Below are 15,298 nucleotides of genomic sequence, written 5' to 3'. Positions count from 1 at the left end.
AAAGGCAGAAGCACTGTCTCATCGATAGGCACACGAACAAAAGGTATGTAGAATGAGATTTTCACTGTGCAGTGGAGTGTGCACTGATATGAAACTTCCTGGCAGATTAACACTGTGTGCCGGACCAAGAGTCGAACTTGATACCTTTGCCGTTCGTGGGCAAGTGCTCTACCATCTGAGCTATCCATGCACGACTCACGACCCGTCCTCACAGCTTTACTTCCACCAGTACCTCGTCTTCTACCTTCCAAACAAAGGTACGTTGCTTGGCGAGCTTCCAGAATGCACTTTCTTTTTCTAGCTGTAGGGAAAACGTGCGCGCGCGCGCACGTATGTGCGCACACTCACACACACACACACACACACACACACACACACACACACACACACACACACACACACACATTCTCACATGCGCATTCATGTCTCCTAAGCTGTGGTCGCTCAACTGCCAGCTCTTTACTGGCTCACGGTGAGTGTTCTGGAGTGAGGTGGGGCTTTAGAGTGGGGTAGGATGGGGTGGGTTGAGGCAATGTGAGAGATGGAGAGAGATGGGAGGGGTTTGGAGGGAAGCATTTAGTGGCTCGTGGGAGAGTGGGGAGCCATCTGTGGGCTAGCTAGGGGTGCAGGTAGAGGGGTCAGGCGACAGACAGCTGGGCACTCATAGACTGGGGTGTGACGTGAGATAACAGCACACAACTAGCTGATTTGGGGGGGGGGGGGGGGGAGAGGGATGAGTGGCGTGTGTGTGGGGGGGGGGGGAGGCAGGGGGGCTGGGAGTTAACTTGGATTTAGGCCAGGAAGCAAAGGATGTGCTGTATGGCTACGAAAGTTGAGTATTCTTAAATAAGATCAGCTGGTGCCAATGTATTGGAAAGTAACTGGCACACAAAGTGCAATTGTGGCTCCTTTTTCTTTGTGAAAGAAGAAAAGAGAGAGAAATCGTCTCATTAGCGAAACAATGGCAAGAGACTACTATTTCTTGTTACTTACACTGCTGCTTTCTTTGATAATGATCAACAAGAACCAAATAATAGACTGTGTATGATAGAACATGTTCTCAACGAGAGTTTGTTTCATTTGTATAACATTTTGTTCCATCATAGATGCTGCACTTACAGTTTCATATATGCATTGCAGCAGCAGACACAATAAAAGTAGCAATCAGCAGTGCTTAGTTTGTTGAATGGGTGAAAAATATGCCATTGTCCCAGTTCCACATATCCCCAAAATTTGATTCTGCCAAATTCTGTACTCTCTGAAATCGAATGTTTAATCCAAAGATGAAAGTGAACAAGTTTGATGCAGTATTGCTAATATTGTTTATTACTCATCTTGCTGAATGAAGTGCATACCGTGTCCTTTCTGAAAGGTTTGCAGACGTAATGCACATACACACATACACACACACACACACACACACACACACACACACACACACACACACACACACACACATGCGCGCAAATGCAGATCACACATACATGACCACTGTCTCTGGCTGCTAGGGCCAGACTGGGAGCAACTGCGCATCATGGGAGAAACAACGGTCGTGTGTGTGTGTGTGTGTGTGTGTGTGTGTGTGTGTGTGTGTGTGTGTGTGTGTGTGTGTATGTGTGTTTTGTCCACTTTGGAAGAAGACTTTCTGATCGAAAGCTTACGTGTTTAGTAGTCTTTTTGTTGTGCTTGTCTGTGACCTAACATCTCCTGTATACTGTGAATAGCAATGTATCTTTTTTATAATATGGTCATTATTCCAGCCTAGATTTTCTATTGTTTGTTTCCTTTTAAGACCTTATAAAGACAGTTGCTGACAATTTCTTTTTTCTTATTGGAGAAAAGCAAAACCATATGGGGGCCAGAATTAGATTGTAAATGAATATGGAATAGAGTATTTTTATTCTCCCTGTATGCAGTGTCACACTTCATTTCTGGCAGCACCACCTTCTCAACACATGACTGTCACCCACCACCTCACCATAGTCTTCAAGTTATATCCTATAGCACTTCTGGGTGGACAAATAGATGAAGGATGTAGTTTAAAACAGTATAACTAAACTTAAAAGTCAAACTGCCCTTTTATAGAGACTGCCATCATTATTTAAACATACTAAACAATATCAAAACAGTCGAAAGAAATTTTTTTTCAAAAGAGCAGAAAATTGTAGTGAAATTCATGAAAGGATTGTTTTAAATTGTTATATCTTAAATCAATAAGTATGTCAGCATTTCCCAGGATTTTCTGGCTTAATTAAGACTAGGTCATGCCACCACAGTGGTCAGACAGTGGACTTGCCTTCGAGAGGACAACGGACCCGAGTCCCATCGGGCCACCAAAATTTGGCTTTTCCTCGATTTCCCTAAATGATTTAAGACAAATGCTGGGATGGTTCCTTTAAAAAAGATGACATTCAGCTGAGAAAGCTAATTTCTGTGGCACGTCTGATGACACAGTGCTGGTGGAAGCACGAGTATTTCAGAGCACACCATTCATTGCACATTGTTAAACATAGGGCTCTGCTGCAGACAACCCCCGTATGTTCCCATGTTGACAACACTGTTGAATTACAATTTCTGTGGCTCGGGAGCAATGAGATTGGGCAGTGAATCAATAGAAATGTGTCATCTGGTTGAATCATTCATGTTTCGCATTACACCTGCTTGACGGTTTTGTGCACATACACTGTCAACAGAGTGAATTGGTGCTTGAAAGGTGCACTTTGCTACAGACGTAGGCCAGTGGGAGCAATATTATGCTATGGAGGACATTCACCTGGTCTTCTGTGGGTCCTGTGGTAGTAACTGAAGGCTCCATAACAGCTTTGTTCTGTGTGAACATTATTGTGCACTGTCCGCACCCTGTCCCTAATGAAGGTGACATGTTTCAACAATATGACTTTCAGTGTCACGAGGCCAGAATCAAATTCACCCCTTCTGAATCTGATGGAATACATCTGCGATGCTATCAGATACCAGTTCTGCACCCAGAAACCACTTATCTCCAATTTATGGGAATTACGTGACCTGTGCTTAGACATGCGGTGCTGCATAATGCTGGGAACATACCTCACATAATGCTGGGAACATACCTGAAATTTGTTGAACTTGTCCCACACAAAATCACTGCTGTATTGTGTTCCGACAGTGGACAAACACATTATCAAACAGGAGGTCATAGTGTTTTGTCTCATCAGTTTATATATTCAATGCTTGAATGAAAGGTGTGCTCTTTTCCTATTTTCTGCCATTGCGTGTATGTGTAAAGCAGGATGTTCTACCATTTGGGCTTGTTTATATGAAGGCTGTCAGTATTACCACCTGCACAGATACTAAATGCTCCTTTTGTGAAGACCTTTTATCTTGAGAACACTTTTAACTTTGTTTCACAAATGGCAGCACAGTTTCAAGAAAGCTTCTTAATTTAATGTAATAGTTAAAATAATACCTTCAGCAAAAGATGTGTGCGTTGGAGTGGGGAAAAAGATTGGAGATGTATGTAGTTTAATTTTCGTAAATTGTTAAGAAGGTTAACAGCTTGGCATGCTAAGATAAATTCAGACATTCTCTAAAAAAAGAGAATAAGATTAATTTAACAGAATCAGTGAGGTATACAAATTTAACAACAGACTTGTAGAACCATTATTTTGTAGGTCAGATTAGATTAGATTCAGCTTTTGTTCCAAGACCCAAAACATGAGATGATTCTCATGGGTGAGTAACATGCCAGAAAGTATAACATAAAAAATATAAAACATTTGAATACCCTGATCGTTTGTCAGGAGATCGTCAAACTAGGTGAATACAATACAAACTGGAACAGCTAATATTTTCAGAATTGATACGCTGTCAGACTGAAACATTGTTATGCACTATTAATAAATTTATCAAACAAAAAGTACATAATCTTGACTGTTATGACAAAGTGCTCTCAGAACTGAAATCTAACAGACATTCTTATTTAAGCTGGCCTAACAGCCACTGTTAAGATATTCATCTATAGAGTCTTTCAAACTCTGTTTAAACCATGCTTTATCTGATACCAAGTTTTTAATGGTGTCTTTCTTCCACAGATAAATTGTGTTATAATGCGAGGTTTTAATGAAGATGAAGTGTGCAGTTTTGTGTAGTTAACAAAAGAGAGTAATGTTGACGTAAGATTTATCGAGTACATGCCTTTCAATGGCAACAAATGGAATGATGGGAAGATGGTCTCATTTAGTGAAATGCTCCAAATAATTAGAAAGCAGTGGCCTAACTTCGATCCTCTTCCCAATGGGCCCAATGATACCTCAAAGGTACGTGCAGTATTACATATGAACATACATTGAAAATAATTTAATGTTTATGACTTACTACCAATCACAAGAATACTTCACATCTGCTGGTGGTATGAGAGATGGACTGGTTTAGTTATATATTTCTCATCCCATTCAGTAAGTCTGTCCTGGCCTGGGTTTCTCTGTAGCATTTCTGCAACTCTCCCTATTTCCTAAACCTTGACAAGCCTTTTCTTTCTTCCCTTTTCCTTCCCCTTCATTGTTTCTGCCAGAAGAAGAAGCCACTGGCTCCAAAAGCTTGCACATTTCCGTAACTTTAAGGGGAGTTAGAAGGGGAAAACATTCTTGTTCACTTTTTCAGGTTTTTATCTGATTATAAAATTTGCAATTTTCCAAAAAAATGATATGTATATTACTTATAAACTTGCGTGGGAAGTATTTTATTTTATTTTCTAAAATATAATCTACACCAGTTGAAAATGTTAAAATTTTTACATGCATTATTTCGAGACCTAATAAAATCGGTAATTTTTTATATACAGGGTAGTCCATTGATCATGACTGGGCCAAATATCTCACGAAATAAGTGTCAAACGAAAAAACTACAAAGAACGAAATTTGTCTAGCTGGAAGGGAGAAACCAGCTGGCGCAATGGTTGGCCTGCTATAAGGCACTGCCATAGCTCAAACTGATATCAACAGTGTTTTTTAAAATAGGAACCCCATTTTTTATTACGTATTCGTGTAATACGTAAAGAAATAGGAATGTTTTAGTTTGACCACTTTTTTCGCTTTGTGATAGATGGCGCTGTAATAGTCACAAACATATGGCTCATAATTTTAGACGAACAGTTGGTAACAGGTAGGTTTTTTAAATTAAAATACAGCACGTAGGTACATTTGAACATTTTATTTCGGTTGTTCCAATGTGATACATGTACCTTTGTGAACTTATCATTTCTAAGAACCCATGCTGTTACGGCGTGATTACCTGTGAATACCACATTAATGCAATCAATGCTTAAAATGATGTCTGTCAACCTCAATGCCTTTGGCAATACGTGTAATCACATTCCTCTCAACAGTGAGTAGTTCGCCTTCCGTAATGTTCGCACATGCATTGACAATGCACTGACGCATGTTGTCAGGCATTGTCGGTGGATTACAATAGCAAATATCCTTCAACTTTCCCCACAGAAAGAAATCTGGGGACGTCAGATCCGGTGAACGTGCGGGCCATGGTATGGTGCTTTGACGACCAATCCACCTGTCATGAAATATGCTATTCAATAATGCTTCAACCGCACGCAATCTATGTGCCGGACATCCATCATGTTGGAAGTACATCGCCATTCTGTCATGCAGTGAAACATCTTGTAGTAACATTGGTAGAACATTACGCAGGCAATCAGCATACATTGCACCATTTAGATTGCCATCGATAAAATGGGGGCCAATTATCCTTCCTCCCTTAATGCCACACCATACATTAACCTGCCAAGGTCGCTGCTGTTCCACTTGTTGCTGCCATCGTAGATTTTCCGTTGGCCAATAGTGCATATTATTGCGGTTTAGGTTACCGCTGTTGGTGAATGATGCTTCATCGCTAAATAGAACGCATGCAAAAAATCTTTCATCGTCCTGTAATTTCTCTTGTGCCCTGTGGCAGAACTGTACATGACGTTCAAAGTCGTCGCCATGCAATTCCTGGTGCATAGAAATATGGTACGGGTGCAATCGATGTTGATGTAGCATTCTCAACACCGATGTTTTTGAGATTCCCAATTCTTGCGCAATTTGTCTGCTACTGATGTGTGGATTAGCTGCCCCAGCAGCTAAAACACCTACTAGGGCATCATCATCATTTGTTGCAGGTCGTGGTTGGTGTTTCACATGTGGCTGGACACTTCCTGTTTCCTTAAATAATGTAACTATCGGGCGAATGGTCCGGACACTTCGATGATGTCGTCCAGGATACCGAGCAGCATACATAGCACACGCCCCTTGGGCATTTTGATCACAATAACCATACATCAACACGATATCGACCTTTTCCGCAATTGGTAAACGGTCCATTTTAACACGGGTAATGTATCACGAAGCAAATACCGTCCGCACTGGCGGAATGTTATGTGATACCACATACTTATATGTTTGTGACTATTACAGCAGCTGGCCAGAGTGGCCGAGCGGTGCTAGGCACTACAGTCTGGAAACGCGCGACCGCTACGGTCGCAGGTTCGAATCCTGCCTCAGGCATGGATGTGTGTGATGTCCTTAGGTTAGTTAGGTTTAAGTATTTCTAAGTTCTAGGGGACTGATGACCTCAGAAGTTAAGTCCCATAGTGCTCAGAGCCATTTGAACCATTTTTGACTATTACAGCCCCATCTATCACAAAGCGAAAAAAGTGGTCCAGCTAAAACATTCATATTTCTTTACGTACTACATGAATATGTAATAAAAAATGGGGGTTCCTATTTTTAAAAAATGCAGTTGATATGAGTTTGACCTATGGCAGCGCCATCTAGCAGGCCAACCATAGCGCCATCTGGTTTCTCCCTTCAAGCTAGACGAATTTTGTTCTTTGTAGTTTTTTCATTTGATGCTTATTTCGTGAGATATTTGGCCTGGTCACTATCAATGGACCACCCTGTAGAAAGCTGTGGATTGCTGTGTTATAAAGGTTAAATTATGTGTTTGTATTGGTAGCACTGTCAAAAATAGTATCGTATCTTTTCATAGTATAAACATGCTTTGTATATTGAAGTGCTAACGTTTTTCCGAGGAAAAGTGACGAATAGACTGGTAAATCTCTCAAAAAGTATGACTCCAAAATGAAGTGTTTTTAAGAAATGTGGGTTTCATGGTAATAAATTTTTGAATAAAGAGAAACATTGTATTCAGCATGTGGTGTGTGAAGTTACAGACAATGAAATACTGGCAAATTCATGAGTATCTAGAGAAACACCCATTAGTGCTTCGAAGATTAAAATAAAACATAGTGATAACACAGTTATCTCAAAACAAACCTCATGCAAACGGTAGGTTAGGTTATATTCTGATACATTTACACATCCTAATAGGGATGTTATGTGAATGTGTGTGCTGTATGTTTGTGGAGGGCCAGTTAGTTTACATGAAGACATTGAGGTATCAAATGGACAAGCCAGGAAACTTATCATTAATTCTGCCAGTTGTAAATATACTCATTCATTTTGGAGTTCTGATAAGTGTAAAGATAATTATTTTAAAATAAATATTAGGTGGTTTTATGGATTGAGAGCTATTGGCAAAGGACACACTGCAGCAGAAACAATGTGTGTCGTGATGTATATGCCACGCCCACTTTGTAAAATGGACAAGTATGCAGGATTTATTGGAGCTGCTGTGAAATCTGCTGCATGTGATTCAATTAAGGGTGCTGCAAATGAAGCTGCTGAAATAAACGATGGTATGATTGACATATCAGTAGCTTTTGGGGCACTTGGTAGAAGTGCAGCTGCAGTTCTAAGAATTCTGTTGCTACAGTGACCAGTGTGGATACTGGAAAGCTAATAGATTTCCAAATTTTAACCAAATATTGTTATAAGTATAAATCAGGGAATGAAGAAGGGCATATCTGTGACAGAAATTATGAAGGACAACTAGTCGTACGGAGGCCTGTGCAGCTGTTGAAATTTATAATCGATCTGTAAACTAAAGGGGAGTGTGTTACACTAAGTTCTTAGGTTAGGCAGACTCAAATGCATATAACAGTGTAGTAGCCACTCAGCCTTATGGTGAGAAGCTTATCACAGAAATGGAATGTGTTGGTCATGTCCAGAAGAGGATGGGTACCAGATTGAGGAAGTTGAAACAAAGTTTGAGAGACAAGAAATTTTCAGGTGGTAAGACCATAAGAAGCAGGCTGACAGACAACATGATTGATTAACTACAACAGTATTATGAGATTGCCATTAGAAATAATACTGAGGATTTGTTGAAAATGAAGCAGGCAGTATGGGCTACCTTCTTCCAGAGACTGTCAGCTGATGATAAACCAGTACACCATCTTTGCCCTCCTGGATCTGGTTCATGGTGCAATTACCGCAATGCCCAGTACTCAAACAGGTCATACAGCCATAAACATTCTATCCCAGCAGCAGTTGTGGATATCATAAAACCTGTTTACAGAGACCTGGCAATCCTGAATTATTGAAGAAGTGTCTGCATTGTCAGACTCAAAATCCCAATGAGTCGTTCAATAATCTTATAGTGTCAATGTCATCGTAACTGCCGTCTGCGTCACGTCTGCTGTGCAGCGAGCTACGCTAGTTTAAGTATTAACTCTATTTTTCTTACTTGTCACTTCTTCTTCCGTGTGTTTTTGCTTTTAGGAAGCTTTAATTGTCGAGTGCTAGTAATAGTGTTCCATAGATTTTGTGTTTGTTTTGAATACAGTCAGAGAGAGTCCGTTTAGTCAGCCATAGTGCCAGTAGTGCTAGTGTTTGTTTTGAATACAGTCCAGAGACAGGTAGTGCTATTTTCATTGTTTTCTACAGGAAGTATCTGGTAACCACAATTTAGTCAACTATCAGCCGCCTTTAGTGAATTAGCAGTCTAGTTATAAGTTGATTAACTCTCTACAGTAAATTGATTTCTTAGGATGGATAGGATGTGAGACTGCTGTGTACGGACACAGGAGGAGCTGGCCACTGTTCGCGAACAGCTGAACGTGTTGATGGCCGTGGTTAGCCGTCTTCTGGCTGCTACCTCGGAGTGTAGTGGCAGTGGGGAGTCTGGTGCATTGCATGGTACACCCCAGGTGTTACATGCTTCACCCACTGACCCTGCTGTCGACACATCTTTGCGGGTACCGGGCGCGGTTGGGCCACTCTCTTCCCAAGGGGAGTGGCGGGTTCAGCGGCGTTCGCGGCACACGAGGCGGAGGGTCAGTGTGGAGGCTGGCCGTGTAGCATCGTCCGTTCTGCCTGTGAGTGGACATGTGGCCACTCCTTCAGCAAGGTCCGAGCAGGCACATGGGGGGGGAGGGGTTTATTAGTTATTGGGAGCTCCAACGTTAGGCGGGTGATGGAGCCCCTTAGGGAAATAGCGGAAAGGTCGGGGAAGAAGGTCGGTGTTCACTCTGTCTGCTTGCCCGGGGTCTCATCCGAGATGTGGAGGAGGCCGTGCCGGCAGTGATAGAGAGCACTGGGTGCACCCGACTGCAAATTGTTGCTCATGTCGGCACCAATGACTCCTGCCGTCTGGATTCAGAGATCATCCTCAGTTCGTACAGGCAGTTAGCAGAGTTGGTGAAGGCGGAAAGCCTCGCGGGGTGGAATCTGAGCTAACTATTTGCAGTATCGTTCCCAGAAACGATAGTGGTCCTCTGGTTTGGAGCCGAGTGGAAGGCTTAAACCAAGGGCTCAGACCACTCTACGGAGATCTGGGGTGCAAATTTCTCGACCTCCGCTATCGGGTGGAAAAATGTAGGGTCCCCCTGAATAGGTCATTTGTGCACTACATGCAAGAAGCGGCTACAAGGGTAGCGGAGTATGTGTGGAGTGCACATGTGGGTTTTTTAGGTTAGAGAATTCCCTCCCTAGGCCCGACAAGACACCTCCTGAGATGCGGCAAGGTAGGAGTAGACAAAATGCAACAGGGAATAACAATATTAATGTGCTAATAGTAAACTGCAGGAGCGTCTATAGAAAGGTCCCAGAACTGCCTTGATTAATAAACGGTCACAATGCCCACATAGTACTAGGGACAGAAAGTTGGCTGAAACCAAATGTAAACAGTAATGAAATTCTAAACTCAGATTGGAATGTATACCGCAGAGACAGGCTGGACAGTGAAGGGGGAGGCATGTTTAAAGCGATAAGAAGTGCAATAGTATCGAAGGAAATTGACGGAGATCCAAAATGTGAAATAATTTGGGTGAAGGTCATGGTTAAAGCAGGCTCAGACATGGTAATTGGATGTCTCTATAGGCCCCCTGGCTCAGCAACTGATGTGGCTGAGCACCTGAAGGATAATTTGGAAAATATTTCGAGTAGATTTGCCCACCATGTTATAGTTCTGGGTGGAGATTTTAATTTGCCGGATATAGACTGGGAGACTCAAACTTTCATAACGGGTGGCAGGGGCAAAGAATCCAGTGAAATTTTTTAAGAGCTTTATCTGAAAACTACCTTGAGCAGTTAAACAGAGAACCGACTCATGGCGATAACATATTAGACCTTCTAGTGACAAACAGACCTGAACTATTTGAAACAGTTAATGCAGAACAGGGAATCAGCGATCATAAAGCAGTTACTGCATCGATGATTTCAGCCGTAAATAGAAATATTAAAAAAGGTACGAAGATTTTTCTGGTTAGCAAAAGTGACAAAAATCAGATTTCAGAGTACCTGATGGCTCAACACAAAAGTTTTGTTTTAAATACAGATGGTGTTGAGGATCAGTGGACAAAGTTCAAAATCATCGTACAATATGCGTTAGATGAGTATGTGCCAAGCAAGATCGTAAGAGATGGAAAAGAGCCAGCGTGGTACAACAACCGAGTTAGAAAACTGCTGCGGAAGCAAAGGAAACTTCACAGCAAACATAAACATAACCAACACCTTGCAGACAAACAAAAATTACGCGAAGCGAAATGTAATGTGAGGAGGGCCATGCGAGAGGTGTTAAATGAATTCGAAAGTAAAGTTCTATGTACTGACTTGGCAGAAAATCCTAAGAAATTTTGCTCTTATGTCAAAGCGGTAGGTGGATCAAAACAAAATGTCCAGACACTCTGTGACCAAAAAGGTACTGAAACAGAGGATGATGGACTAAAGGCCGAAATACTAAATGTCTTTTTCCAAAGCTGTTTCACAGAGGAAGACTGCACTGTAGTTCCTTCTCTAGATTGTCGTACAGATGACAAAATGGTAGATATTGAAATAGATGACAGAGGGATAGAGAAACAATTAAAATCACTCAAAAGAGGAAAGGCCGCTGGACCTGATGGGATACCAGTTCAATTTTACACAGAGTATGCGAAGGAACTTGCCCCCCTTCTTGCAGCTGTACCGTAGGTCTCTACAAGAGTGTAGCGTTCCAAAGAATTGGAAAAGAGCACAGGTCATCCCCGTTTTCAAGAAGAGACGTCGAACAGATGTGCAGAACTATAGACCTATATCTATAACGTCGATCAGTTGTAGAATTTTAGAACATGTATTATGTTCGAGTATTATGACTTTTCTGTAAACTAGAAATCTACTCTGTAGGAATCAGCATGGGTTTCGAAAAAGACGATCGGGTGAAACCCAGCTCGTGCTATTCGTCCACGGGACTCAGAGGGCCATAGACACGGGTTCCCAGGTAGATGCTGTGTTTCTTGACTTCCGCAAGGCGTTCGATACAGTTCCCCGCAATCGTTTAATGAACAAAGTAAGAGCATATGGACTATCAGACCAATTATGTGATTGGATTGAAGAGTTGCTAGATAACAGAACGCAGCATGTCATTCTCAATGGAGAGAAGTCTTCCGAAGTAAGAGTGATTTCAGGTGTGCTGCGGGGGATTGTCGTAGGACCGTTGCTATTCACAATATACATAAATGACCTTGTGAATGACATCGGAAGTTCACTGAGGCTTTTTGCGGATGATGCTGTGGTATATTGAGATGTTGCAACAGTGAAAAATTTTACTGAAATGCAGGATGATCTGCAGCGAATTGATGAATAGTGCAGGGAATGGCAATTGAATCTCAATGTAGACAAGTGTAATGTGCTGTGAATACATAGAAAGAAAGATCCCATATCGTTTAGCTACAATATAGCAGATCAGCAATTGGAAGCAGTTAATTCCATAAATTATCTGGGAGTATGCATTAGGAGTGATTTAAAATTGAATGATCATATAAAGTTGATCGTCGGTAAATCAGATGCCAGACTGAGATTCAGTGGAAGAATCCTAAGGAAATGCAATCCGAAAACAAAGGAATTAGGTTACAGTACACTTGTTCGCCCACTGTTTGAATACTGCTCAGCAGTGTGGGATCCATACCAGATAGGGTTGATAGAAGAGATAGAGAAGATCCAACAGAGAGCAGCATGCTTCGTTATAGGATCATTTAGTAATTGTGAAAGCGTTACGGAGATGTTAGGTAAACTCCAGTGGAAGACTCTGCAGGAGAGACGCTCAGTAGCTCGGTACGGGTTTTTGTTGAAGTTTCGAAAACATACCTTCACCGAGGAGTCAAGCAGTATATTGCTCCCTCCTACGTATATCTCGCGAAGAGACCATTAGGATAAAATGAGAGAGATTAGAGCCCGCACAGAGGCATACCGACAATCCTTCTTTCCACGAACAATACGAGACTGGAATAGAAGGGAGAACCAATAGAGGTACTCAAGGTACCCTACACCGTCAGGTGGCTTGAGGAGTATGGATGTAGATGTAGATGTAGACCAAAAAATGTTTTTCTCGTAATGAAGACACTAAAGTGGGGGTCAGCTATGCTGTTATTGCTTTTAATGATGGCAAAATTGGTAGCGTGAAAGTGCTACAACATATGGGAATTAATTCTGGAGCAAACTGCATCAGAGAATTTGAATGAATGGACAAGGTTTGCATTGGTAAAGCAAAGTATGCAGCACAGTTGGCCACTACGGAGTCCAGAAAGAAGAAAACAAGAAAAAACTTAAAAAAGATCAAGAGGATGATATACAGTAAGGTGCAGGGTGCTTCTGAGTGACTAAAAATAAAATGTTAAGCATATATTGAGTTACAGTCTATTAAAACTTTAAAAACTCTTCCTGAAAATTTACATTTTCTCTTGCATTTTTCCCTAAATCTCAGAAACTACTTCGAGTAGCGAATTCAAATTTTCAGGGAGTAATAACATACGTATCCTGAGTCTTCTTAACTAAAAGAAAAACATAATGTTATGTATAAATAAAATTATTTAGAATAACATACAAAAAAGTACACAAAATTTTAACTGTGTAATTAAAAAATTGTATTTCCAAAAGCAGTGGCTGAAATGCAATTATTGTAAGACTCAGAACATATAGTTTAATGTGCTGTAAAAGTTTCTTGTCAATGGCTACAGTTGTTCCTGAAATACGGGGAAGTTAAGTCACTAAATTTAACATTGTCAGGATAGGGCGTTCAAACTCCCCTTAATGCACGTTTTCTCCTTCCTCCACTTGGTGAGCGACACATTTATAGTATTTTCACAACAGCAGTAGCTATTTTCTTACAATTTCTTTTTGCAGGCATACCATGTCCCGGGCTTCAAGGGATGTGTGGGATTTATTACCTCAATGAGTGAACACTTCTGTGGCACGTGCAACCGTTTACGGATAACAGCTGATGGCAATTTGGAGGTGTGTCTCTTTGCGAATTCAGAGATATCTCTCAGGTGAGTGATGAAACATAGAACAATCGTGTCCAAGTGAAAATTCATGCGAGGAAACCATAAAATTACTAGAAGACTGACAGACTGATCAGTATTTTACCTTCAGGAGGTGAAATTCCAAAACTTCTTATAGACACATTCGTTCCTCTTGTCCTCACATTAGTCGTGGAGTCCGAGTGACCTTTCAGACCTTCAGAAACTTATCCCTCTTTCCTCTCTCATGAAGGAACTGATAGTTCCAAATGCTGAGTATAGAATAATACTTTTAAACTGTTTGCCATGCACATTAGGTATGTGGTTGGTATATGGAAGAGATAAACTGCAGTTAAATCCAGCAGGTATGAAATGAGTAATCTTTTCTTGAAGTTTTCAGCTTGCACCCTCCTCCCTCCCAGACATACAAACCAGATGCCTCTAGCTAAATAATTTGTGAGTATATATAATTTGCCTCTGTCAACATCAGGTTACACTAACCTATTTGTGAGATTAAATTAAAGGAAAGTAATCAGGACTGGAAATTATGTAAAGACATTTTTAGCTATGTCCCTAGGTTGTAATAAAGTTAACACAGTATTTCTGTCCATGTGATGGTAGCTATGATTCGCCAGCCACCGTTGCCAAGCGGTTCTAGGCGCCTCAGTCCAGAACCGCGCGACTGCTACGGTCGCAGGTTTGAATCCTGCCTTGGCTCAGATGTTAAGTCCCATAGTGCCCAGAGCCATTTGAACTGTGATTCATGATTATCAGAGTCTATATGTTCCAAATAAAAATTGGAACTTCATGTGTATAAATGTACAAATTATTAGACAATGGGACCAACAACTGACACTTTTAAATTGATGACTAGACTAAGAGATTAATAATAGGAAAAAAACTGCAAGATACTTGGCGATAAGTTTGTTTCAGGACAAGGTACGAGGGGTGAGGGGTGAGAAGAATCAGCTCTCTCTTTGTGAGCATAACAGAAATCCTTTATCAATCCATGGTAAAATAAGATATAAAAATACAGGGTCAAACAATTAAGTATCTTAAAAACCAAATGACTAATAAAATTGAAAGCTAAGAAAAGTAAGTTCGTAGTAAGTAGGGTGAAACACAGGGGGCTGCAACATATTGCCATTGTTGTTTGACTTGTCTATCAAAGAAAAAAGAAATGGATCAAAACAAAATAAAAGTGAGAATGGAAATGTATCAGAAGCAGATAGGAATAAGCAAGGAACATATTCTTTAATAAATAAAAAAAAAAACTGACATGTGAGGCAGATGTTCCTACAATTTTATGTTCAAAGCACAGCAGTCTGTGAAAGCAAAATATTTATGACATTGAAAAAAGAAAATCAGTGAGTGAAAAGTGTGTGTAGGTGAATTGTGGTGAAAGACTGGATATTGGAACTTCTGTTAGGCTGCCCAGTATTAGTTAACTTGGTGGTAAAGGAGCAAGTTTGCAAGGGCAGATAACTGTTTGACTACGTAAAATAGAGTGGGAGTATGGAAAAGCTAGTCCAAGATAGGATGAAAAAGGTAACAGCAACTTAAAAAATGAATTGATAAGTTACCATGAACCCCATTCCAATCTAGTGAATGCAGTGGTTGACAATATCTTGTGACATTCGCCTATAAGGCTCA

The 15,298-nt window shown here is 40.9% G+C and overlaps 1 pseudogene; it reads left to right on the top strand.

The window, feature by feature from the left end:
- Window positions 1-15,298, top strand: part of LOC124742264 — a 47,764-nt pseudogene that overhangs the window by 12,864 nt on the left and 19,602 nt on the right.

The sequence above is a fragment of the Schistocerca piceifrons genome, unplaced genomic scaffold (genome assembly GCF_021461385.2).
Source record: "Schistocerca piceifrons isolate TAMUIC-IGC-003096 unplaced genomic scaffold, iqSchPice1.1 HiC_scaffold_2281, whole genome shotgun sequence".
Lineage (NCBI taxonomy): Eukaryota > Metazoa > Arthropoda > Insecta > Orthoptera > Acrididae > Schistocerca > Schistocerca piceifrons.
This window is presented reverse-complemented; position numbering and strand designations above follow the sequence as displayed.